A 23,846-nucleotide genomic window follows, 5' to 3' on the forward strand; every position below is an offset into this window, starting at 1 on the left:
TGTGTGTTTTCATTGTGAGGTTAATCTGCCCTTGCCATGAAACGTTTTCTTTAATAATTAAATCCACTTAAATCATCACGCTTTGAGAAACATTTTTAGAGTGATTCCAAGGCATGACCTTAAAAAGAGAGCTGGAATTTGGAATATAGTGCATAATTTATATAATCATATGACTTACCAGGTGGCTCTAGTGATAGAGAATCCACCTGCCAGTGCAGGAGACACAAGAGACATGGGTTCGATTCCTGAGTCAGGGAGATCCCCTGGAGGAGAGAATGGCAGCCCACTCCAGTATTCTCACCTGGAGAATCCCATGGACAGAGGATCCTGGCAGGCTACAGTCTATGCGGTCACAAAGTGTCAGACACGACTGAGCAACTGAGCACATAACATACACACATATAATTAATGAACAACATGTAAATGTGTGATATATTTTAAGTGAACAGTATATACATAATATTTCAGAAATAAAACACCGACATGTATCACCTGCCTTACACTAATAAATGCAAATTCAGGTCGTACCATTTGAATAGGTACTACTTCACTCATCCTCACTAATGATATTTTTCAGATCTTGGATTTTGATAGATGCACTGTGGAATGTAGAAATAATCATCATTTAGATAACTGAAAAGTAGCTTGCCAAAACTGATATAATGAATGTTATTCAAGATGTTCTGTCAAAATCCTTTCCAATTAGTGTTGAGGTCTTGAAGGGCCAGACTTGGCTTTTTATTAATATGTTCAGTTTATTCATGTATTTTTGATATATGCATAGCATGACTATCTAAAACATCTCATGATATTGCATAATTATGGTGTTTTAATTTGTTATACCCAAGTTTATTCTCCAGTCTTATTTAAAATTCAAAATTACTTCATAGTTTCATAACTAATAACTCATTAGGAAGCTGTGCCAGGTACTTAAGGTTACCTCTAAGGCAATGCATATTTAACAATAAACTAGACAAGTTCTTGACTACTTGACTGTCATTGACCAGTTTAAATATTTAAAGTTATCATCTGACCCTTTGTCTAACCACTTTTAGAAAATGAAACAGTTTGTGTATAAAACATAGAAAAGGGAAGTCCTTTCACATAGTCTTTTCTAAAATGAAGAAAACTATCTTTCTGTAATCAAAAACTTAGATAATACTTACATATGTGTGTGTGTGTATGTGTATGATACCATGCTGACCACGTGTTATTTTTAGAGATTAAAGTACCCATTTTTTCTTTTTCTTTTTTCTTGTTGTTTTTTGACAAGACATAGAAGTTTAAGCATGTCGTTCTACTGTGATCAGATTCAGATTTGTTGTCAGTCACCTTAATAATTTTACATTCCTATCTGTCTCTGTTATATCTTAAAAAAGACGGCTTTTGACTTGTTTCTGTTCCCCTCCAAATGATGAGAAATTGAGCATAGTTAAAAATTATAATGGTTCAACTCCTTGCTTATTCAGGTGTATCCTACCTACATTATTTAGACCTTGTCTCGAAATCTAATAAGTAGGTGAATGATAATTAAAAATAATCCAGCATAATGCTGTGCTTATAGTGGTGTAATTTAACTAATGTTTATTCAGTATCTGTGTGATAAAAATAGTTCTGGTTCAGTGGGGATGCAAACCAGGGTGATGTGGAAGATACTTCATATAAGTCAATGAGATAATTAAGGTCTCTTTTCTGATGCTGTCTTGTTTATCATTCTTAGATTCAGGAGGACAGAACTTCTATCTAATTTAAATGAAAAGAGGTTTATTAGAGTGTGTATAGAGTCCTTGGGGAAAATGGTAAAGTTCTTTTGAATGCTACAGGCCAGCAGAAGAGACCAATAAGACTCTCCTGGGACTGCTCACTGCTGCAGTCTTACACTGAGTGGCATCCAGCATACAGGAACCCGATTCCATAGTCCCTTCCAGAACTTTCCCAGAAAAGCCAAATGCAAGCCCCTCCCCTACACGCACACTTAGAGAAGTGCCTGTTACCTCCCATGCAAGTTCCTCATTGCTCACATCCCCTTGCCAAGTCTTGCACAGGCATCTGCCTTGCAGAACCTAGGCAATGTCTGAAAACTGATTGCAAGAGAATCTCGAAAATGTAGTTCTTAGGTTTCTAGCCTTCACAGTCAAAGAAAACTGTTAGAAGGGGTCCGAAAGTGAATGGAATGAGCCAGTGCTCAGTACCCCGCAGGCATATTCTGAAATAGTGATTCTCCAGTTGTGTTCCAAGGAATCCTAAAACTTTATGTACCTGAAGGTTGCCAAGAAGGAAGAGAAGACCAGACAGGACTCCTATCTGGAGCAGCTCCACAGTAATCTGGTCATCTGTTGGGGATGTCTGTAGTCCTTTCAAAAAAGTTTTCTCTGAAAAAATAAGTTTTCCCCCCACCAAGTTTTAAAACTATTGCTGCCCCCAAATACAGGCAGACCTCAGAGATAATGTAGGTTTGGTTCTAGACCACCACAATAAGGAGACTCGCGTGAATTTTTTGGTTTCCCAATACATATAAAAATTACGTTTGCACTATTCTGTAGTCTCCTCAGTGCACACTAGTATCATGTCTTTAAAAAATGTACATAATTAATTTAAAAATGCTTTATTGCTTAAACTTGCTAACCATCATCTGAGCCTTCAGCAAGTCATAATAGTAACCACAAAGATCACTAATCCCAGTTCTCCTTAACAAATATAAAAATAATGAAAAAGTGTGAAATAACACAGGAATTGCCAAAATGGGACAAAGACATGAATGAAGTGAGTAAGTGCTATTGGAAAATGGTACCACTAGGCTTTTTTGCCACAAATCTTCAAATTGTAAAAAAAGACAATATCTGTGAAGCCCCCAAATGAGGTCTGCCTGTATGCCTCAGCCTTCTGTTGACTGCTTTTCTTGTTAGGCAGGGCGTCACAAATATAGCCAACATTTCTTTCCATCACAGTTCTATTTAACAGACCATCCGCACTTTCTTAGACAGTGAAAGTGAAATTGAAAGCCGCTCAGTTGTGTCCGACTCTTTGTGACCCCATGGTCTATATAGTCCATGAAATTCCCCAGGCCAGAATACTGGAGTGGGTAGCCTTTCCCTCCTCCAGGGGATCTTCCCAACCCAGGGATCAAACCCAGGTCTCCCGCATTGCAGGCAGATTCTTTACCAGCTGAGCCACCAGGGAAGCCCTTCTTAGACAATATTTGAAAATAATTACAAATTATACTCTTTTCTCCCGTGTCTCATTAGGAGAAGGGCTGCTCACAGGCCCATTCATATTAGGGTTTTTAATGTGAGTTCACCACCACCGGAGAACATCTCAGAACGCCTCAGCAGTGGAGGGCTATTCAGTCGGCATAACCGTAGGAATGAAGAGACTGGACACTGTTAATTACTCCTCAGCTACTTTGTCTCATTGACTTCAAAAACAAAATTAGCAGTAACAGGAGACAGTGGTTCCATGGGTTAAATTAATCAACGTGTGCTAATTAAAGAACCGTTGATCCTCTGCCATTCCTGCCTGTTTTAGTCGGTAGAGAGCTCTTAGTCAGCCTTACCGACTTTGGTCTCTGTACTTTCAATATTTTGTCATTCGAATTGAAGGGAGACAATCTCTGGTTTAAATGGAAGAGAGACAGAGCTATTCACATATATTGGCCTTCATGAAGGGATTTTTTAAATCATCTTTTTCTTTTTTTAACAGTACATTCTTGTTGGTTATCTCTTTTAAATATAGCAGTGTGTGCATGTCAGACCCAAACTTGGAATTGTTTCTCCCTCCTCTTCCCCTCCAGGACATCCCCCCCTCCGTACTACTGATCCATTCAGCTTTTTTCACTCTGAACTATAATTGTTTCCTTTACAACTGATAAGCCCTAAAGAAACCTGGACTTTTGATACCAAGCCACTGCTCCTCCATCTTTCATGGGTTTTCAGAGTAGCCTAAGTTCACCTCTGCTTTCATGAAGCATCCATACCCAAACCCCCTCTGCTGCCCCAGAAGCGTAGACCAGCTGCCTAGCATTTCTTTAAAGTGTCAGAAATTTTTATCCTGTACACAAGGCACTGTTTGCTCTGTTGTTCCCACTTGCTTAAAATAGACTTTAAAAGATTTTGGTTTTGTTATCTTTCCTATATTTTCTTATATTTAAAAAATGGTGAGTTTATTGAAATATTTGTAATAGAAAAACAGAGAAGAACCTATTTTTAAAATATTAAAAATATTAATTTCATATTTATTGTTGCATATCCTGACACTTCCAAAAGGTAGAAAGGACATATAAAACTCATTGTCTACTGTACCATTGCTAACGCTTGAGGATGGATTCTCCCTGTCTTTTTCGTGCATATTTTTGGTGGTATTGTTTAATCACTCAGTTGTTTCCAACTCTTTGCAACCCAGTGGACAATAGTCCACCAGGCTCCTCTGTCCATGGGATTTTCCCAGGCAGGAATACTGGAATGGGTTGCTATTTCCTTCTCCAGGGAATCTTCCCAACCCAGGGATCGAACCCACGTATCTTGCGTTAGCAGTCAGGTTGTTTACACTGAGCCACCTGGGAAGCCTTCATACATATTTTACCTACAAACAATTGAATATATTATTGGCATTTTAAGTTTTAGAAACCCATCTGTGGTTTACTGTTACTCCAAATAAAAAATGTTAAGTTGTCATCCTCATTTGGTAGATGCTGTATTTTAACATAAAGAATATAAAATCTGCCAGAATTATTTGTCTCAGATTTAGCTTATAAAAGTGTGTTTGGTTCACATTTTTGCCTTTTCATTTTTTCTACTGTCAGCTGTAAAACATCAGATCAGAATTAGCTGCTGTAGTACTGGCTGCACTTTATTAAGTGTATGATGGAATTTTTCTACTCTGTTCCCAGCGAAGTTTATTTAGGTAAAAGGTTGATAACATTCTTCGCCCCAAAGAAAGTTGGTTTTTTTTTCTTTCTTGCCAATGAAGACAATTCTTTCTTCAAGAGGTTAAACATGAAGAGCCGTTCTCTCTCGTATAAACAGATCTATCCTTCCACTGTGTTAAGCTGGGTTTATAAAATACGTAATCTCACATACAAATTAAAATAGTTTTGTAGTGTGTGTGTAGGGTATGTGTCTTACTATGGGTTTGCCGACATACAAAAGAATTAAGAAACATTTGTATTTTTTGAAAGACTGCGCCTCTGCCATACTCTGATATGCAAAATCCATAGTTTATGCTTGGATGTATTTAAATAAGTTGAGTAACAGGTCTAGGTAAACAAGTTACATTGATTATGAGAGTGAATGTGAGCTTGAGAGTATTTGGGTTAATGCCTCATTTTTTTCCCAAGTAAGACCCTGTGCATTCCTTACAGAGAGGACTATTTTCCTGAAAGTGATAAAATGCAAACACGCATCTCTAATGTTTTATGTCATGTCAACTACCTCTTTGATAGGATTCTTTGTTTTGGTTATTTTCCTTACCAGAGATAAGATAAGATCTAAAAGATGTATTCTGAATACTGATTGAAGCATTACACAGTACTTTTGCCAGAAGTCCCTGAATATTCCAAGTAAGAATTAAAGAAAATTTTGCATGACATGGCATATTTAAAATATTTCCACTATTCAGTGGCCTCGTTTTTGATGGTCAAATGCACCAATAAGTACTATTCATATTCATACAAAATTATGTATGAATTGTGTATGTATATATGTATTCATTTTGGAGCCTTTCCCACTTAGCAGTTTCATGTTTCTTACACAGTTCCTCATGGAGATGCAAAGAGCAATTCTGAGTTTGTGGGTAGAAATCCAGAGCTAGCAAGTTTGTGCTGTCCCCAAGGGTGTCCCTGGTGGCTCAGATGGTAAAAAAAAATCTGCCGGCAATGCAAGAGACCCAGGTTCAATCCCTGGGTCAGAAAGATCCCCTGGAGGACAGAATGAATACCCACTCCAGTATTCTTGCCTGGAGAATCCCATGGACAGAGGAGCCTGGCAGGCTATAGTCCATGGGGTTTCAAAGAGTTGGACATGACTGAATGGTAACACTTTCACTTTCATAGTTTCTAAACCATGGGCTTGTTGGCCCTCAAATTTCTCTAGTAAGTTTTATTTGAAATTAACCTTGGAGGAGGGGAGCAGGCAGGTAGATGAGAGGATCCCCCATCATTCCTGATCAGACCATATGCATCTCATATATGACTCTTGAAAACACTGGACACAGATACCTACACATAGAAAGTGCTCGGTAACTATAGGCCTATGAGAATTTTTAACCCCTGACTTCAAGCTACCAATTCTCCCGCAGTTAACATCCTTAAATTTTGTTTATTTAGTGATATTGTGAAGTAAGTTTGGAAATCACTGGTGGCTTATATAAAAGCATGGAATGACCTATCTTAGTTATGTTGTTAAGCAATACCTAAAGAGAGAGGTCAGTTACAAGTTGAAGTTCACCCTCAGCTCATGCCATTGCCTGTTGGTTATTTTTTCCAGATCAGTAATGTAACTTACCTTGAAGAGTCTTGAGCCCTGCACCCTAGCTCTGTTTCTAGAACTTTCCTCAGCTTTGTTAGTCTGTCCGCATTGTTGTTCTTCTGTGTGTATGAAAACGGGGACCTTGGTTTTGGAATAATATTACACTGCAAATCAAATTCTGCCTCAAAAGAACTCTTCCACGATTTTCTGCATTCCTGAACAGGTTACAAAATGTCACAATTCAGTAAGGCCAATTATTAGATTTTCATTTAATGGGCAGTTTTAATGTTCTCAGAGAATCTGAATAGTAATAGCATTTTAAACTACTGCATTCCATTTAAAGACTCACAACGAGTTCTTCTCTCTTTGAGTGTACCTTGTTATATTTTTGGGTATCATTTAAATTCAGGCTCCCAATCTGTAGGAAAAAATCAATGAGTTAATGAATAACCTCATTTTTAAAACTATTCAAATATTTTATCCTAATTATAAGGCATATCTAGTGACATTAATTTGATGAAATCCCAAATCATCAGATTGTGCAGAATAGCCCTTACCAAGGAGTAATTTAGAGCATTTTCAGTTTAACAAATGTACTGTTTTTAGGACCAGATTATGGCTTTGCTTACTGTGAGAAAAACTTCCTACTGTTAAGGTTTGGGGTCCATGTCAGTGTAGGTCAAACTTTGTGCTTTTCTAATCTCATAGTTATGTTTGTTTACCATGTTTTATTTAACCTATTAAATGAAAATCTTTCCTGCTATAAATAATAATCACCCCTGATTTCTAGAGCAAATTCTTCTTGGTAAATGACTCCCACATGCACTGTCCACCAGTTTGGTGAACAGTGAGTAAACAGCCAAGCCAAGTCCAAGACCAGTGACCTTCCACACGTAACTGGTGTGGTTCGTGTAAACCACCTCATATCCTATGGGGAATAAGCCAGCAAAGTGATGACTGTTTAAGTCAGTTATTCTCTGCCATGTTGTTCACGGCTCATAGGCCGTCCTCTGGGACAGCAACAGAAAATGCATTCTCTGTAGAGATCGAGCCTACAGTTTGTGAGAAACCCACACGGTAGACGTCATCTCCTACAATCTCTGCAGTCCTTCCTACAATCCAGACGCCCGTGTGGTTCTCTGTTTTAATCCTGGTCCCTCTTTATCCTCATCAATTCTATGTCCATTCTCTGGCTGAAGATATTTCTGATACTTACTTTCATGGAAGTAGAAGTCACTTATAAGCCTCGGTTAATCAATCCTCCCAGTTGCCCAGTAAGATAAGTCTAGAGTAGGTAACACAAGCCCCTCACTACTCCTTCAACATTTGAATGAGTCACCAAATTAGTAACCAAACCTAAATCTCCTGGTTCTCAAGCTGCTTCTCTGTTCTTGACCAGCCAGAAAGTGGTGGGTGTTATGTTATATTCAGCTGGTCAATCAGTAACTTAATGTATTCTTGCATATTTCCTTTGATGGGACCAATACTGAAGCAACATGTATCTTTGGTAAAAGCTCTCAGACTGTGGAGTTACAAAAATCAAAGTCTTCCTGGAAATGTTCTTCTTCTTAATAATTTATCTGCTAGACCCACAACAGGACTCAATATCCGTGGACTAAATTATATAAATCCAACCAAAGGTATAATCCAAAGGGGAAGAAAGGAAAAAGAATAAATGGGGGGAGAGGAGAAACTGAGTAGAGAGGCACTTCCCCTCCTAAAGAAGCTGTGCTTCAGGCAACACTTGGCCTGTAAAGAAAACCTGGCATCAGGACAGACTTGCCCCACCCCAGTTTTCCACTCAGATTTCACTTCTGCCCCTCTGCCACCCCAAACATGAACCAGTTTGCTTCTGCTGCTAACGGAGGCTGGTGTCGGGTCACAGCACTCTGACTACATAGCATCTCATGGTTCTGCATGCAGATTTAATGGATTCAGACCATCAGGGTGTGCTCTCCTGTTTGGTTTTTAAATTTGGAGTGACAGATGTTGAGCACCTGTAAACTTCAGTAGAGCAAAAGGTGCATCTAAGATGAAGAGGCCTCTACAACCAGGCCCAGATTGCGAGATACACCTTCGAGTCCACTCAGGAGCCCCATTGAACGCCTGTCTCCTGTTCCTGATACAGGACCCATGTCCTACCTCCAGGAGCCTCTTTCCATGTTTCCCTGTCTACCTGACTTTACCTGGAATGGCCCCCACTGCCCATCCCATTCTGAACCTCTGGGTTTGGAGGCTGGACTCCTGGTCCACATGGATGACCCCTTCCTTTCAAGCCCCTTTCTCTCTCTGACCACTGAGTGGCCCTGGCCAGCCCAGTAGAACACTAGTGCTCACTCACTACTTAAGCCTCTTCAGTTCAGTTCAGTTCAGTCGCTCAGTCGTGTCCGACTCTCCGCAACCCCATGAATCACAGCACCTCTTAGGAATCCAGAAACCAGGACTTTCCTCCTCAGCCTCAGAACTGGGGAACCTTGCGTGTGATTTCTTCGTTATTTTCATGACTGCTGCTGTCGTCCTAATTGCCATTTATGTGAAGAGCACCGAAATGTTCGGTGCTGTGTAATCATTATCTCATTTCATTCCACGCTCACCACAAACCTGTAAGGGAGGCATTATTACTTTCTTTTACAGATGAAGAAACTGAGGCTTAGCAAAGTTCAGTCACTTGCTCAAAGTCATACAACTATCAAGTCTCAGCCAGGATTGTAGCCAGTCACGTCCATCAGCCTTAAGAGCTCAGCTCTCCTTGTCTGAAACCTGATACCAGCTGGGTTCTCATCCTGCAGTCAGCCTCCAAGGACCTAAGTAACTACATGTGGTCAAAGTGAAACCTCTGTTTACAGATCAGACTATGCTTCTGTTAGTATGTTTCATTTAGACTATCAGTGATGTTTTCAGTGATAAGCCAAGAGTTTTAAGAAAATATCTAAGCCTATTTACCAGCTCCTTTCACCTTAAATGGGGGGAAGATGCTACAGTAGTCCTGAACAACTCATGTTCATATGCCAAAGTTGACATATGAAGTGATTTCCCAAGAGGTTGCTACCATAAGACCAGAGGCCAAAATGGCAGAAAAAGTCTTTGGCGTTCTCCATGTCCCTTGGTGCCCAACTCTTTCCCTCCATTCCTCCCACCCCAGCACTTTTGGTCACTTCTGATGGTTTGATTCTCCTCACTGTGACCCCATCTGGTTCAGTCTGTCCCATAAATGTAATCCCCAGTGAAAACGGCCCATGAGAGACAGTCTCCTAGAAGAGCAGTCTGAGGAAGGGAAATCACACAAGACATCATCTTGGGACATGACCAAGTTTTATGGGAGTAGAAATGGAAACTGTTAATACTGTGAATTTTTTTTTTGTCACACTGGGTGGCATGTGGACTCCCAGATCCCTGACCAGGGATCAAACCTATGCCCCCTTCATTGGGAACACAGAGTTTTAACCACTAGACCACTAGTGACGGTTAATATTATTACTGTTACTCTGGACTTTTACCTCTGCTTCGGACAGCCCACTGATTTTCATGCTGTGTTGGATCTCTGACCAAATTCCTCGTCATTCTATGTTTTTCCCCTGCTTCACATGTCTTCATAGTACATATCACTCTCTGGAATTGCATTATATACTTCTTGGTTTATTAGCATCTCTTTACATCTGTAGAAAGTAAGCTCCATGAGAGCAGGAACTTTGCTTTGCTTGCTGCTGTAACCCTAGCATCTGCAAGAGGGTTTGGCACATAGCAGCTGCTGAATAAATATTTATCAAATGAAAGGATCAGCCACTTTTCATGCCTCTTCTGAGCAGGGCAGCTTTTACTTTTTAGCCCAGTTTTTGTCCAAAAGAAGAAATTTAAGTAGCCATCAGACTTGTGATTTTACTGTAACTATTGCTTGAGAGGAGGTATAATATTTTTTTTCTTTAAAAGGCCAATTTCAACTTGACATACAGAAAACAGTTAAGTAAATACTAGCTTAGGTGGTGCTCAGGTGCAGTAAAGTCAGGAAAATGGTATCTGAGTGTCTGGCAAACACTATGAGATCAGGAAACACTGATCTAACAAAATTCACCATTATATTAGTGAATATCCTTCACGTGAGTAAAAAATTGTATTGATCTACACCATTCATTTGAGCGAACTTTTTCAGCCTCGCATGATGTGCACTGTGTACATGATTCTCTTAGAATTATCTTTGATGTTGGGAATTATAAGTAATGTGCATAAAATTAAATCCCAAACACATCCACATTTGAGTCTAAATGTTTACTCTTTTAAGATGTGCCCATGACTTTAAAGTTTTAAAGAGGTACCTGTGATTTTAAAGGATTAAACCCCAGGCATGTATTTTTTTTTAATAATTTTTTTTAACCTTTTGGGTTCAATGATACCTGGTAATTTAGCATGTATTGATGGGGTAGGATCAAGAATAATCAAGAATAAATTGTACCATATTGTTCAGTTCAGTTCAGTTCAGTTCAGTCGCTCAGTCGTGTCCGACTCTCCGCGACCCCATGAATCACAGCACGCCAGGCCTCCCTGTCCATCACCAACTCCCGGAGTTCACTCAAACTCATGTCCACAGAATCGGTGATGCCATCCAGCCATCTCATTCTCCGTCGTCCCCTTCTCCTCCCGCCCCCAACCTTTCCCAGCATCAGAGTCTTTTCCAGTGAGTCAACTCGTCTCATGAGGTGGCCAAAGTATTGGAGTTTCAGCTTTAGCATCAGTCCCTCCAATGAACATCCAGGATTGATCTCCTTTAGAATGGACTGGTTGGATCTCCTTGCAGTATAGGGGACTCTCAAGAGTCTTCTCCAACACCACAGTTCAAAAGCATCGATTCTTCGGCGATCAGCTTTCTTCACAGTCCAACTCTCACATCCATACATGACCACGGGAAAAACCATTGCCTTGACTAGACGGACCTTGGTCGGCAGTTCTCCCTAATCTTACAAAAATGAACAACTGCAAATTACTGAATTTTTAATTTCCCTTGAAAGTGAAAAGTGAAAGTCGCCCAGTCCTGTCCGACTCTTTGCAACCCCGTGGACTATACAGTTCATGGAATTCTCCAGGCGCCAGAATACTAGAGTGGGTAGCCTTTCCCTTCTCCAGGGGATCTTCCCAACCCAGGGATCAAACACAGGTCTCCCACATTGTAGGTGGATTTTTTACCAGCTGAGCCACAATATCTCTTGAATCTCCCAACAAAAAGAAAGACGATATATATTAATGGCTAATTAAAATGCTCAAAGGGCAGGGAGGGCTTGGCAGATATTTATTAGCCTACCTATCATTATGATTCTTTTTTAAAACACAGCATTTTATGGAAAATGTTTTCCATGTTTTCGTGGTGCCAGGTTTCAGGGAGCTTTTGTGTGAAAATCTTTGCAAATGAAATTATAAAATTAGGACTAATGGATGGGGTAGGTGATTGGACAGGGGGACATAGATAGTGGGGCTGAAACCCTCTTATTAATAAAAAAATATTGGTTTCCATATTTTAAGAAAAAAATACCTCATGCTGTCCATCTAGACCCCTAGACCTGTAGTCAGTGAGTCTGTGCACTTCTGTTTCCCTGCCAGATACTTGTTCCTGGCTGGAAGACACTTTGTGATATTTGTTTGATGACACACACCTGCTGGCTAGATGAAAAGCTCCTGCTCCTGAGGATGACCTGCTTCAAGGGCACAGTAAGCTTCTGAGAACTTTGGCAGGTTGGCCTTAAATCATCTGAGCGCATCTTGATATCACCTGTTGAACATATCTAAGACGAGTGCGTTTGCAGGCTTGTTGGAGGTAGAGTCGCTAACCCCAGGGAAGAGATTTCAGAGTCAATAATGGCTTTGCGAGTGTCCCGAGACAGGGAAGACACACTGCTTGACCCCACCCGCCTCTAGCATGTGACGTGCTGCTCTCAGCACTCAGGATGGGAATTGGCCCAGGCACCTGCCTCCACGGAGTAGACCATCCAGAAGTGGGGGATCTTAGAGGAATCCATGTAAGTGTGGTCCAAGGTACAGTAAGGGGCCAGATAGGAGGATGAGGGAGATTGAAGGTCCAAGGTGAGGAAAAGGGCCATGAGAGAAATTCGGATGAAGTGTTTCCCTGGGAGTTCACAGGACAGAGAGAAATTTCCAGTTGAGATTAGGGAAGAGTGTGGGGTGTTTCAAAAACAGGGTGACATTGTCACCAATGTTCTTTGAAGCCAACTTGTCTTTACACATTCATCTCCACAAGCATTTATTGAGCACCAGCTACTGTGACAAGGCAGGCCTTAGGCAGCACAAGACACAAACCTAAGTTACTAATATCTGTCTCTTAGCATGGTAAGAAAGCATACCTACACAGGAATCTAGTTATAAATTTAAATAGGACAGTAGAGGTACACAAGGAGTTCTTTGCTCTGTTGCGCTTCCTGGAGTTGGCGATGCCCTGTCTGAATTCTGCAGAGTGAGTGCAAGTTAACCAAAGAAGAGAAAACGAGACTTGGAGGAATCAAAAGGATACGTTGTTCTCAGAAACAACAAGCTTTCTGGTTTTACTGAATAGTGAAAAAGGCAAAGCAGGATCAGTGGGTACCTTGAAGGGCCTAGAACTTTCTTACCATCTCACCAGCCACTTGCCACCACTGCCTGAGTAAGTGGACAGCCCTTGCCACACAAATGCAGCTTCAGAGCAAGTTCCCTCCTGCCCCTTGCTGCCCTAAGCACCTCTGTATGGAAAATCCAGAGATTCCATGAAAGGGGTTCACGGACCTACTTCGGAGAAGCTTAAGCTCCGAATCATGAGTGAATTGGGATATTACTTGATTTATAGTTAGAAGGAATCTTTCTCCATTATTTTATCTGCGTTGTCAAGAGGTTATGATTTGAAATCCTTGGCTCCAAATGCCCTATGCCCTCGGTATTGTTTGTGATACGAGTCTCCTTTCAGGTCTCCTGCCCTCCTCTTCTGGTTGTGTTGCTGTGTAATGAACCAAAATGTAATGGCTTAGACTAACAATCATCATCTCTCAAGATTTCTGTGGGTCAGGATTTGAGGAGCAGCCTGGCTGGTTGTTCTGGCTCAGCATCTCCCATGAGGTTGTCTTCAGATGGAGCCTGTAGCTGAAATAGTTGGAAACAGAGGATGGAGGAGTAGCTAGAGACTGGCTAGGACTTTCTCCTGTTATCTCTTTATCAATCTGAAGGTTTTTCGACATAGATTGACTACGTGAGCTCGCCTGGGCTTCTTTACAGCATGGCAGCCTCAGGCTTGCCACCTCAGACCCCCAAAGATGAATTTAAGAGCAAGGCTGCATGACCTTTATTACCCTGGTCTAGGAAGGTGGCTCAATGGTAAGGAATCTTCCTGCCAGTTCAGGAGACCCAAGAGACATGGATTTGATCCCTGGTTTGGGAAATCCCCTGGAGGAAGAAATGGCAACCCACTCCAGTATCTTTGCCTGGAAAATTCCGTGGACAAAGGAGCCTAGCGGGCTACAGTCCATGGGTTCTCAAAGAGTTGGACACGACTGGCTGATTGGGCATTCACTCACTCAGGAAGTCACACAGTGTCACCCCGGCTGCATTTTATTCCCCAAGACAGTCACAAGGGCCACCGAGTTTCCATGGGAAGGGACGTAGACCCCCACCTCTTGAGGCAGGGGTGGCGTGGTTGGGGAAAATCAGTGAGATGGAAGTGTTTTGTAGCCAATGTTAGAAAATCTAATGTGCCACACACCCTTCAAAACATTTCCCTCTGCTCATGCAATCCTTTAAATTACTTAAATATTATCAGTAATTTGCTTGTCATGCTGTTGCCCAAAAGCTTTCTTGTTCCCTTTCCACACCAAGATCGAAGACTTCAGTGCACACACACGAACCGAAATACTTCCATTGCCTACATGAGTCAGTCATTCTAGTGTATGGCATTCCTCTCAAAATGATAACACTTTATAAGCATATGTCCTGTTGCCCCATCTTCAAAGACACTATACTTCAATTGGGCACTGTTTTTTTTTTTTTTTTTTATTTTTTATTGAAATATAGTTTATTTACAGTGCTGTGTTGGTTTCTTGGGTACAGTGAAGCAATTCAGTTATACATATATATCTTTTATATTCTTTTCCATTGTGGTTTATTATATGATATTGAATATAGTTCCTTGTGGTATATAGTAGGACCTCGTTGTTTATCCACTGTATATATAATAGTTTGCATCTACTAATCCCAAACTCCCAATCCATCCCTCCCCACCTCCCCACATACCTTGCACCCACAAGTTTGTTCTCTGTGTCTGCGTGTCTATTTCATAAATAGTTCATTTGTGTCATGTTCTAGATTCCACATATGCTGCTGCTGCTGCTGAGTCACTTCAGTCATGTCCGACTCTGTGTGACCCCATAGACGGCAGCCCACCAGGCTCCCCCGTCCCTGGGATTCTCCAGGCAAGAACACTGGAGTGGGTTGCCATCTCCTTCTCCAATGTGTGAAAGTGAAAAGTGAAAGTGAAGTCGCTCAATTGTGTCTGACCCTTAGCGACCCCACGGACTGCAGCCTACCAGGCTCCTCCATCCATGGGATTTTCTAGGCAAGAGTACTGGAGTGGCTTGCCATTGCCTTCTCCGATTCCACATATAAGTGATATCAAATGGCATTTGTCTTCTCTTTCTGACTTAACTTCACTTAGTATGATGATCTCTAGGACCATCCATGTTGCTGCAGATGGCATCATTTCATTCTTTCTAATCAGGGACAGTTAAATCCAAATATTGTTCGGATCTTTCTCTGAGAGGCTCCTTTTTATGTTACTATAGCAAACTAAAGCCTCAGGAGTCAGTGATTTCCAGTCTCTCCTTATTTGCCATTCGCTGGGCGGACTGAGGGCACGCATGACAGGGCTGGTCAGTAGCTTTTTGTGAAGTAACAGTAGCCTGTTCTTGGTAGGAAATCTTCTGATGTAAACTATTGATGTAAATTTAAACTATTGATGTAAATTTTACATTTTTAAATAAGTACTTTTCAAGTATCCTATATTAATGAGGACTTTTAGTTTTTACACATACATAGTGAACAGAAGTTGAATCCTTCAAATGTTTTCTGTTAAAAATTATATGATATATGAGCACTGGGTTAGAGGGGATTTTTCACCCTTGGATAACCTAGAAAAGAATATAGCTCTATTTTAAAATCCCTTCTAGTTAAAGAGTTATCCAAGCAAACAGTGTTGACCAAGGTGTTGAATACACCAATAGTAATAATGGTAGCCTTTCATAAAGCTAAGTAATCAGGAATAATGCTAAAATTAAGAAGACAGTCATTTATTTACTCTGTTTGGCATTGTTAGTACTAATAATGCATTTCAACACAGTGGAATTGCTAGATAATGCTTTTGTGACTTTTATGCAGGTTATTGTTATTTAAATGAACAGTCGAATGCACTGTAATGAAGAAATGCAAGCTTTCCCAACTCAGTTATCAACCAGGCTTCTAGGAAAATGAGAATTTGTGTCTGCCTTCATTCACAGAGCAAACTGGAGGTCACTGTTTTCAATATGAACCTTTTTTTAGCGTTTCAACAGTGAATAATTAGGAGCTGCTGCTTCTGAAATTACCTGTATTCACTGTAGAGAAGGGAAGACTTTTATCTTCCACGATGAAATACATTTTCTCATTCAAATTTCATCATTCTTTTTTTAAATGGCATTTTACACCGCTGAGTCAGTCCTGGGTAGCATAAAATAAAAGAAATACGTTTTGTAGGCTGCTAGAGCCTTGTTTATTCAATTTACTTCCTTAAATTTCAGCTCTGCCTTGAAAAATGATCCAAATGCAAAAATGGGCTTAAAGCAGTTGAACATATAAAGCAATTATCCACGTGGAATACTATTATACAAACACACGTGTTCTTTGCACTTTAATTTAAATTGAATTGATCTTTGATCCTTATAATTTAAAGATCATGGGCTTCTATTGAGTTTTTAACAGCTTTAAGATACAGTTTACATAGTCTACAATTCACCCATTTAAAGTGTACGATTGAATGGTTTTTAGTATATTTACCAAATTGTGCAGCCATCACTGCAGTCAATTTTAGAACATTTTCATCACCCCAAAACGAAATCTGGTACCCATTAGCAGTCACTCCCCAATTCCCACTAGCCCCTTACGACCACTAATCAACTTTCTGTCTCTATGAATTTGCCTATTCTGGACATTTCATATAAATGAAATCATGTAATATGTGATCTTTTGTTCCTGGCTTCTTTCACTTAGCATAAGGTTTTCAAGTTTCATCTGTTGTAGCCTGTATTGGTACTTCATATCTTTTTGTTGCCTACTAATATTCTCCTGTATGGATATTACAAATTTTATTTATCCATTTATTAATTGGTGAACATTTAGGTTTTTTTACTTTTTCAGGCTATTATAACTAACACTGCTGTAAACAGTCACATCAAGTTTTTGTTTGGACATATGTTTTCATTTCTGCTGGCTGTATACTTAGGAGTAGAACTGCTGGGTCATATGGTAACTCTATGTTTAACTTTTGAAAAAGCGCCAAACTGTTTTCCAAAGTAACTGGACTGTTTTATATTTCCACCAGCAATGTATCGGGGTTCCAATTTCTTCACATCCTCGCCAACACTTGTTATTGTCTGTCTTTTTGATTATAATTATCCCAGTGGATGTGAGGTACTGTCTCTTTGTGGTTTTGATTTGCATTTCCCGGTGTGGCTGAGATGTTGAACATTTTTTTATGTGTTTATTGGCCATTTGTATTTATTCTTTGGAGAAATATCTGTTTCAATTGAGTATTTTAAAATTCTGTTACCTCACCCTAGGAATGTGGCTAGCAGAAATAAGTTGGAAACAAATACACCTTTCTAAAGGGAGTAATTTTCAAAACATTTAAAACTGAAGATATTGTTTTTACAATTGTAGTATCTTTGGATTATACAAGAACTGAACTGCTTTCAGTTTGCTTCTGAAACTATTTTCAATTTGATTAGCATTATGTCTGGAGAAGGCAATGACACCCCACTCCAGTACTCTTGCCTGGAAAATCCCATGGACAGAGGAGCCTGGTAGGCTGCAGTCCATGGGGTCGCTAAGAGTCGGACACGAATGAAGTGACTTAGCAGCAGCAGCAGCAATATATCAGATCTTCATGGTCCCAGAGTCATACCTAGAAAATGGCTTAAAGATCTGTTTGTCCAATTAACTCATTTTACAAATTAGGTAACTGAGAGCCTAAAAAATGAAATATGTGGGTCATACAGAATTCATGATAGACTACGAGCTCTATTCAGGTGGAATCCAGAGAACCGAATGTCTCTACTTAATGCAGAGAAAATAATGCATTTTTCAAATGGGTTCTCAGTGATTAATTTAAAAAAAATGATGAAGTGCTCTGCAATTAGAATCCACAGTATTTATGGTTGGGTACTTAACACAAACTATTTTATTTTAACCTCATAGCACATGTAAGATTGATATTATTTTTCTGTCCCATTGTGTGTAAAGGAGCAGGTTAGCTAACTTGTTGAATGGTGCCTACATAAAAAGTGGCAGACTAACCCAGACCTTCAGATTCTGAGTTCATAGTTTTGTTTCCTCCAGTCTTTACAAAAAGACAGCATTGGCACATTGTTACCCATGCCATCTTGCAAGCCTTTTACTGACACAAGTAATTTTGAATCACTGACACAAGTAACCGATAGGTGGCATCATGGAGCATAATTTACCATCATTAATGTAGTTATTTAGCAGTACTAATATACCTAACTTTGGAAATAAAATCTAAGTTTCAAGTCACAGAAGAATTATTTGAATATAAAAATATTATGTATATATAATATTATAGTACATTAAAAGATCTACTAATATAATAACATATTTCTAGAGTTCTTTTCAATTTCAAAGAGCTCCCAGGTGGTAAAGAATCCACCTGCCAATGCAGGAGATACAGGTTCAGTCTCCAGGATGGGAAGATCCCCTGAAGAAGGAAATCCACTCCAGCATGCTTGCCTGGGGAATCCCATGGACAGAGGAACCTGGCAGGCTACAGTCCATGGGGTCACAAAGAGTCAGACACAACTGAGCAACTGAGCAGACACACACAATTCAATTACAAAGCATTTGACTTATACTTTTGATTTGATGTTACATTTATGTAGTTTATTTTTCACTGTCCTTGTTTTTACGGATTTGTCATATTTATGATAATACTAAGGCCTGAAGGATTTGCGTTAGTTGCTGTAGTCATAATGTCTCCGTCAGAGCTGCATATCAGATGCAAGGCTCTTGGCTCCTGTGTAGGCCTGTGTTCCCTCCAGTGTACCATGCTGCGCCTTAATGATGTGCTGAAGGACACTCATTTGAAAGAAGAGGAGACTTTATGCCATTATTCCAGACAACAACAGAGCTCTGAACAAGTAGAAGTTATAGGGAGGCAATTTTGAGGCCATATAAAGAAGACTTGATCTGCCCAACAATGAAATGTGTTGTCTTGTGAAGGAGTGAGGTCTCTTGTCATTGAACTGTTCAAGCTAGAGCTGGTTGACCATCTGGGAGGATGCTCTAAGAGGGATTTCTGCATCGTGTATGTGTGTGTGTGTGTGGTATTGTTGTCAAGAGAAATGAGGAGGCACTCGTGGTCCCTTCCAACTATGAGATTGTGTGTCTTTGTTGTTACTTAAGAGAATAAGCGGGTTTAAGGAGTCCTTTGTATCCTTACTGAAGAAAGAGACTGTCAAAAACTCCTGTCTGTGCAGTTTTCTGTTTAACAGAGAGTAACCAAATTTATCACTTGAATTACTAGTTTCCAAACAAAGCAGCACTTCCCGTCTGTTGATAGACACTCTGCACAACAAAGGTCCCGTATTCAAATAAGCTTAAATATGAGCCTTTAGTATGATATTGTCCTTTCTGACTATCGAAGAGGAAGAGAACATGTGCAGCAGTGTCTATTGCATTTTTTATTTTGGCAAAGCTGTTCAGAAGAACGTTTGTCAGTCTCACCCAGTGATTCCCAGCCCTGGTTGCACATGAGAATCACCTGGGGAGTTTTTTAAACACACCGATAACCAGGCTCCACCCTAGACCACATGAATCTAAATCTCTCAGGATGGGTTCCCAACATCAGTGTTTTTTAACAGCTGTCCAGATGATTCTTCTGTGAAACCAGGGTTAAGATGAACTACTCCACTGTAAGCATAAACTCAGCAAACTCTGGACATTTTCTTTGTCATTTTGGCCCCTCTTTGGAACTCAGATAATCCATTCAGAACCAAAGCTCATAAGTTTTAGCTAATGTGGCTAAATTAGTCAAAACTAACACGGCTAATCGGAGAAGGCAATGGCAAGCCACTCCAGTACTGTTGCCTAGAAAATCCCATGGATGGAGGAGCCTGGTAGGCTGCAGTCCGTGGGGTCGCTAAGGGTCGGACACGACTGAGCGACTTCACTTTCACTTTTCACTTTCCACTTTTACACATTGGAGAAGGAAATGGCAACCCACTCCAGTGTTCTTGCCTGGAGAATCCCAGGGACGGGGGAGCCTGGTGGGCTTCCGTCTATGGGGTCACACAGAGTCGGACACGACTGAAGTGACTTAGCAGCAGCAGCAGCAGCAGCAGCAGCAACGCGGCTAATGTGGCTAGAGGCAGCATCTCACAGTCGTTCACACCACTGCTCTAGAGCCAGAAAGCCTGACTTTTTCCACTTACTAGTTCTGTGACTTTGGGCAGGTTATTTTCATGTCTGTGTACCTCAGTTTCTTAATTTGTATGTGGAGATTACAATGCTACTCATATGATAAAAACTAAGATAAAGGCCTGAAAGAAAATAAAAGCTTGGCATATTATGACATTACAATCGTCGTCATCATCGTTGTTTTGCTGTTGTTACTAGTAGTAGCTGTAGCAGTAATGCTCCTGGCATAGGAGCTAAGCTCCTATTGAGAAAACAGTCTGTTCGGTACAAGGCTGCAAACAGGACTGACCTTACTTGAAAACTAAAGACTCTTTTCAGCTACTCTAGCAAGAGTGTCCTCCCTCAGATTCAGAACTTTCCAGTGAAGTGGAATGTTTTGTATCAGGTTTTTTGCAAGAAGCTGAAGCTTGAGCCAGGCAACCTCCCACAGCTCTCTCCAGCTCTTTATTCTGCATGAAGAATAGGCCAGAGCTCTGCCAGCCAGGAGCCTGGGCTGAAGGGTGATACTGGGTCCCTGCTGGATAACTGGGAGGGCCACAAAGCACTGTGTATGGCAGGCTGACCTCCCGAATCCTCTGGGTCATCTCCAGTTTCCAACCGCCACCCTGCTGAACCGTGGGACCTACGGTCCAGAAAGCATTGTTGCTATTCAGTAGGAAGCAGCAGCTCCAAACTCCAGCATCCGTGGCTAATCGTGCAAAAAAGTAAATACAATTAGGGTGTGTGGAACAGCCTCAGAGAAAAATTAAAGTGCACAGTTAGGCCTAGTTTCTGTTTAATTTTCAGTTGAAGAAATAACTAAGGTGGCTCTAGTCATTGAGGGTACAGTAAGTAGCAAGAGTCCCTGACTCTCTCGGGTTGAGGACAAGTGTAGACATTTCATGGATATTACAGGTTTTCTAGCACACAGTTTCCATCGAGACAGCCTCCAGCTGCAATTGTGGAGATTGGTGGAATATTCCTAGGAGGAGCTCAAAGGATTGTAAAGCTGAATAACATCTTTGTCTGGAGAACTTATGTGAGAAACTGTTTTTTTTCTCCCTTTTCTCCTATAAGCATTTTGTGGCTCACCATTGCAGACACTGCATATCTTTGTAGCCCACAAAGTCCCCATGTTAATAGTTGTTTGCTAGTTGTGGTCACTTAATTGAAAAAAGCTGGCATGGAGATATTACAGGTCCCAATAGGTCGTTTTTGTATCAAGTATGGTGTTATTACCTTTAACTAAACCCCCTCCAAATCCAAATTTATTACACTTCTTTAAATGCATTAATAACATACAAGAGGATAGACAGAGAGCTGGAGAAAAGATGTGTGTGGCCTCAAATATGCCAGTCATCTACAGTTCTGAGGGTTGCTTGCCATGGCATATTGCCAGTGATGCATTATAGAATCCCAGATGGCACGGTTCCGTGGGTACTCATTTTGGATTTGCTCTGGGAATGAGGTTAAAGAGGATGCTAGGCAATGGCTAGAGTTCTCTTCCTTGCTTCTCCCAGAGTAGATCCTGAAAGCCTCCATCCCCTCCCACCAATCAGACAGCTGCCCCAACCTCTCTTGGGGATTGTGGACTCAGCGCAATTGCTGCCGCCCCATGAGTTCCCAGGCATCTAGTTACCCAGTTCTGCAGAGGCCAGGAAGACTGAACTCCCTTGTGTGACCTGTGCTTGGCCTCCTCAGACCCTAGGGCACAGGCAAGTGTGGTGGGCATGAATTCAAAGATTCGATAGATAAGGGTTGTGTTTTTCATCAGCTTGCCTGTCATAACTTGCTTTGTTTTCTGGGAGCATCTCTCTCTTAAAAAAAAACAAACAACCTTTTCTCACAGAAATTTATATAACACATGCAGAAAAAAGAATACTGTAGTAGACCCCCGTCTCCCAACAACCATCTTTCACAATTACTGACATTTAGCCAATCTTGTTTTCTTTTTCTTCCCTTTTTCTTTTGTTTTCCCAGAGTATTTTAAAGCAAATTTGAGATAATCTGATTTTAACTATACATATTTTATTAATAGTATGTAGCTCAAGGCAATGGCAAGCCACTCCAGTACTCTTGCCTGGAAAATCCCATGGATGGAGGAGCCTGGTGGGCTGCAGTCCATGGGGTGGCTAGGGGTCAGACACGACTGAGCGACTTCACTTTCACTTTTCACTTTCACACATTGGAGAAGGAAATGGCAACCCACTCCAGTGTTCTTGCCTGGAGAATCCCAGGGACGGGGGAGCCTGGTGGGCTTCCATCTATGGGGTCACACAGAGTCGGACACGACTGAAGTGATTTAGCAGCAGCAGCAGCTCTAGTACACACAGAACAACTTTTCAAAAACTTCACTGCAGTACCCTTATCACAACTGACAACTTTAATGATTGCATGCCCTGGCCAGGTTAAGTTTTCCCTAATTATTTTACAAACGTCCACAAATAACTGGGCAGTTTGAATCAGGATCCAAACAAAATGCACCTGTTGCATTTGACCGACCTAGCCTTAAACCTCTTTTAATCTATTGCACATATTGCTCCTGTTTTTATAGTATTTATTTGTTGAAGAAACCAGACCGTTGTACTGTAAAAATGTCCACATTATATATTTGACCTATTGCATCCTCGTTGTTCTGTTTGATGTGTTCCTCTCTCCTCTATACTTCCTGTAAATTAGTGGTTATCTCTGAAGACTTGATGAAATTCAGGTGCAATTGTATCACATCAGGAGACATAACAACTTTTATTGATGTCAAGATTGATAGTGGGTTCAGATATGGCCAGCCTGATTCATCCATTATGAAGTTGTCTATCTGCCTGTTAACAGTTAGTTACTTAATAATCACTATCAACATCCATTAGAGGTTACAAACGGAGATTCTCAATTCTGCCATTCTTTCTGCATGTATTAGCCATTATTCTATATATTATTAGAACTTACCATTATCAACTATTGGCTCACTCTGAAATACAGTTCATACAAGAGAAGCAGGCATAAAAGCCTCTTTTCATTGGTTTATCAGTTTTCGGAATACTGAATTGCTCCAGAAACCTCCAAAAGTGGCCTTTTGGAGGGAGGGAGGTTTGTTGTTGAATACTATTTAAACACTTATGGTTTCGTCTGTTTCGTATGCATCAGTCCACTGTAGTCATACTCTTTTTGATATTCAAAGAGCCCATCTTTCATCAGTGGGAACCCCTTCTAGTTGCCTCAGGTCACCTTTGAATGTAATTCCTCTAGTATTTTCTGCCAGGATAAGGTATCCCAGGCTCCTGGCCTGAATCTGGAATCAACTGTTTCTACAAGGAATCCTGGTGCCTTTCTATGCATGTAAAGGCCACAATCTGGGCACTAGGGGTAGATTTGTTCTTCAAATGGTTATATTTGTGTTGGAATGGCAACCCCATCTTCCTGGATATCTCTTTACTCCAGCACCTTGTGGTCATCTGGTTCCATCTGGGTACTCCCTGCCTCCCACACACTTCCAGCAGCCAGTGTTCTCCTCTCCTCTTCCCAGACCCGACCTTCTCTCCCAGTCCTCCCATCCTTCCCTTCTAAGTCAGATGCTTCACTCATCTTTGAGCTTCTAAGATGCCAGCGTGAAGAACACCTTTCTACTGCCGAAGAATAGTTGTATCCTTTTCACAGACTAATTTTTATTTAATTTGTGAAGAAAGTTAACCTCCTGTTGCCATCCAAGGC

The 23,846-nt window shown here is 40.7% G+C and overlaps 1 protein-coding gene across 5 annotated transcripts in view; it reads left to right on the forward strand.

The window, feature by feature from the left end:
• The window catches only part of VTI1A (vesicle transport through interaction with t-SNAREs 1A), a 387,110-nt gene that overhangs the window by 267,388 nt on the left and 95,876 nt on the right, over positions 1-23,846 (forward strand). Inside the window, exon 9 of one of the 5 annotated variants that reach the window (XR_008685737.2) lies at positions 12,048-12,155. The exons of the other annotated variants lie outside the window; for them this stretch is intronic. The gene's annotated coding sequence lies outside the window, so the exon portion shown is untranslated. The remainder of the gene's footprint in view (positions 1-12,047; positions 12,156-23,846) is intronic. 5 annotated transcript variants of the gene reach the window in all.

The sequence above is a fragment of the Moschus berezovskii genome, chromosome 12 (genome assembly GCF_049115385.1).
Source record: "Moschus berezovskii isolate FMDL1 chromosome 12, NW_MosBer_1.0, whole genome shotgun sequence".
Lineage (NCBI taxonomy): Eukaryota > Metazoa > Chordata > Mammalia > Artiodactyla > Moschidae > Moschus > Moschus berezovskii.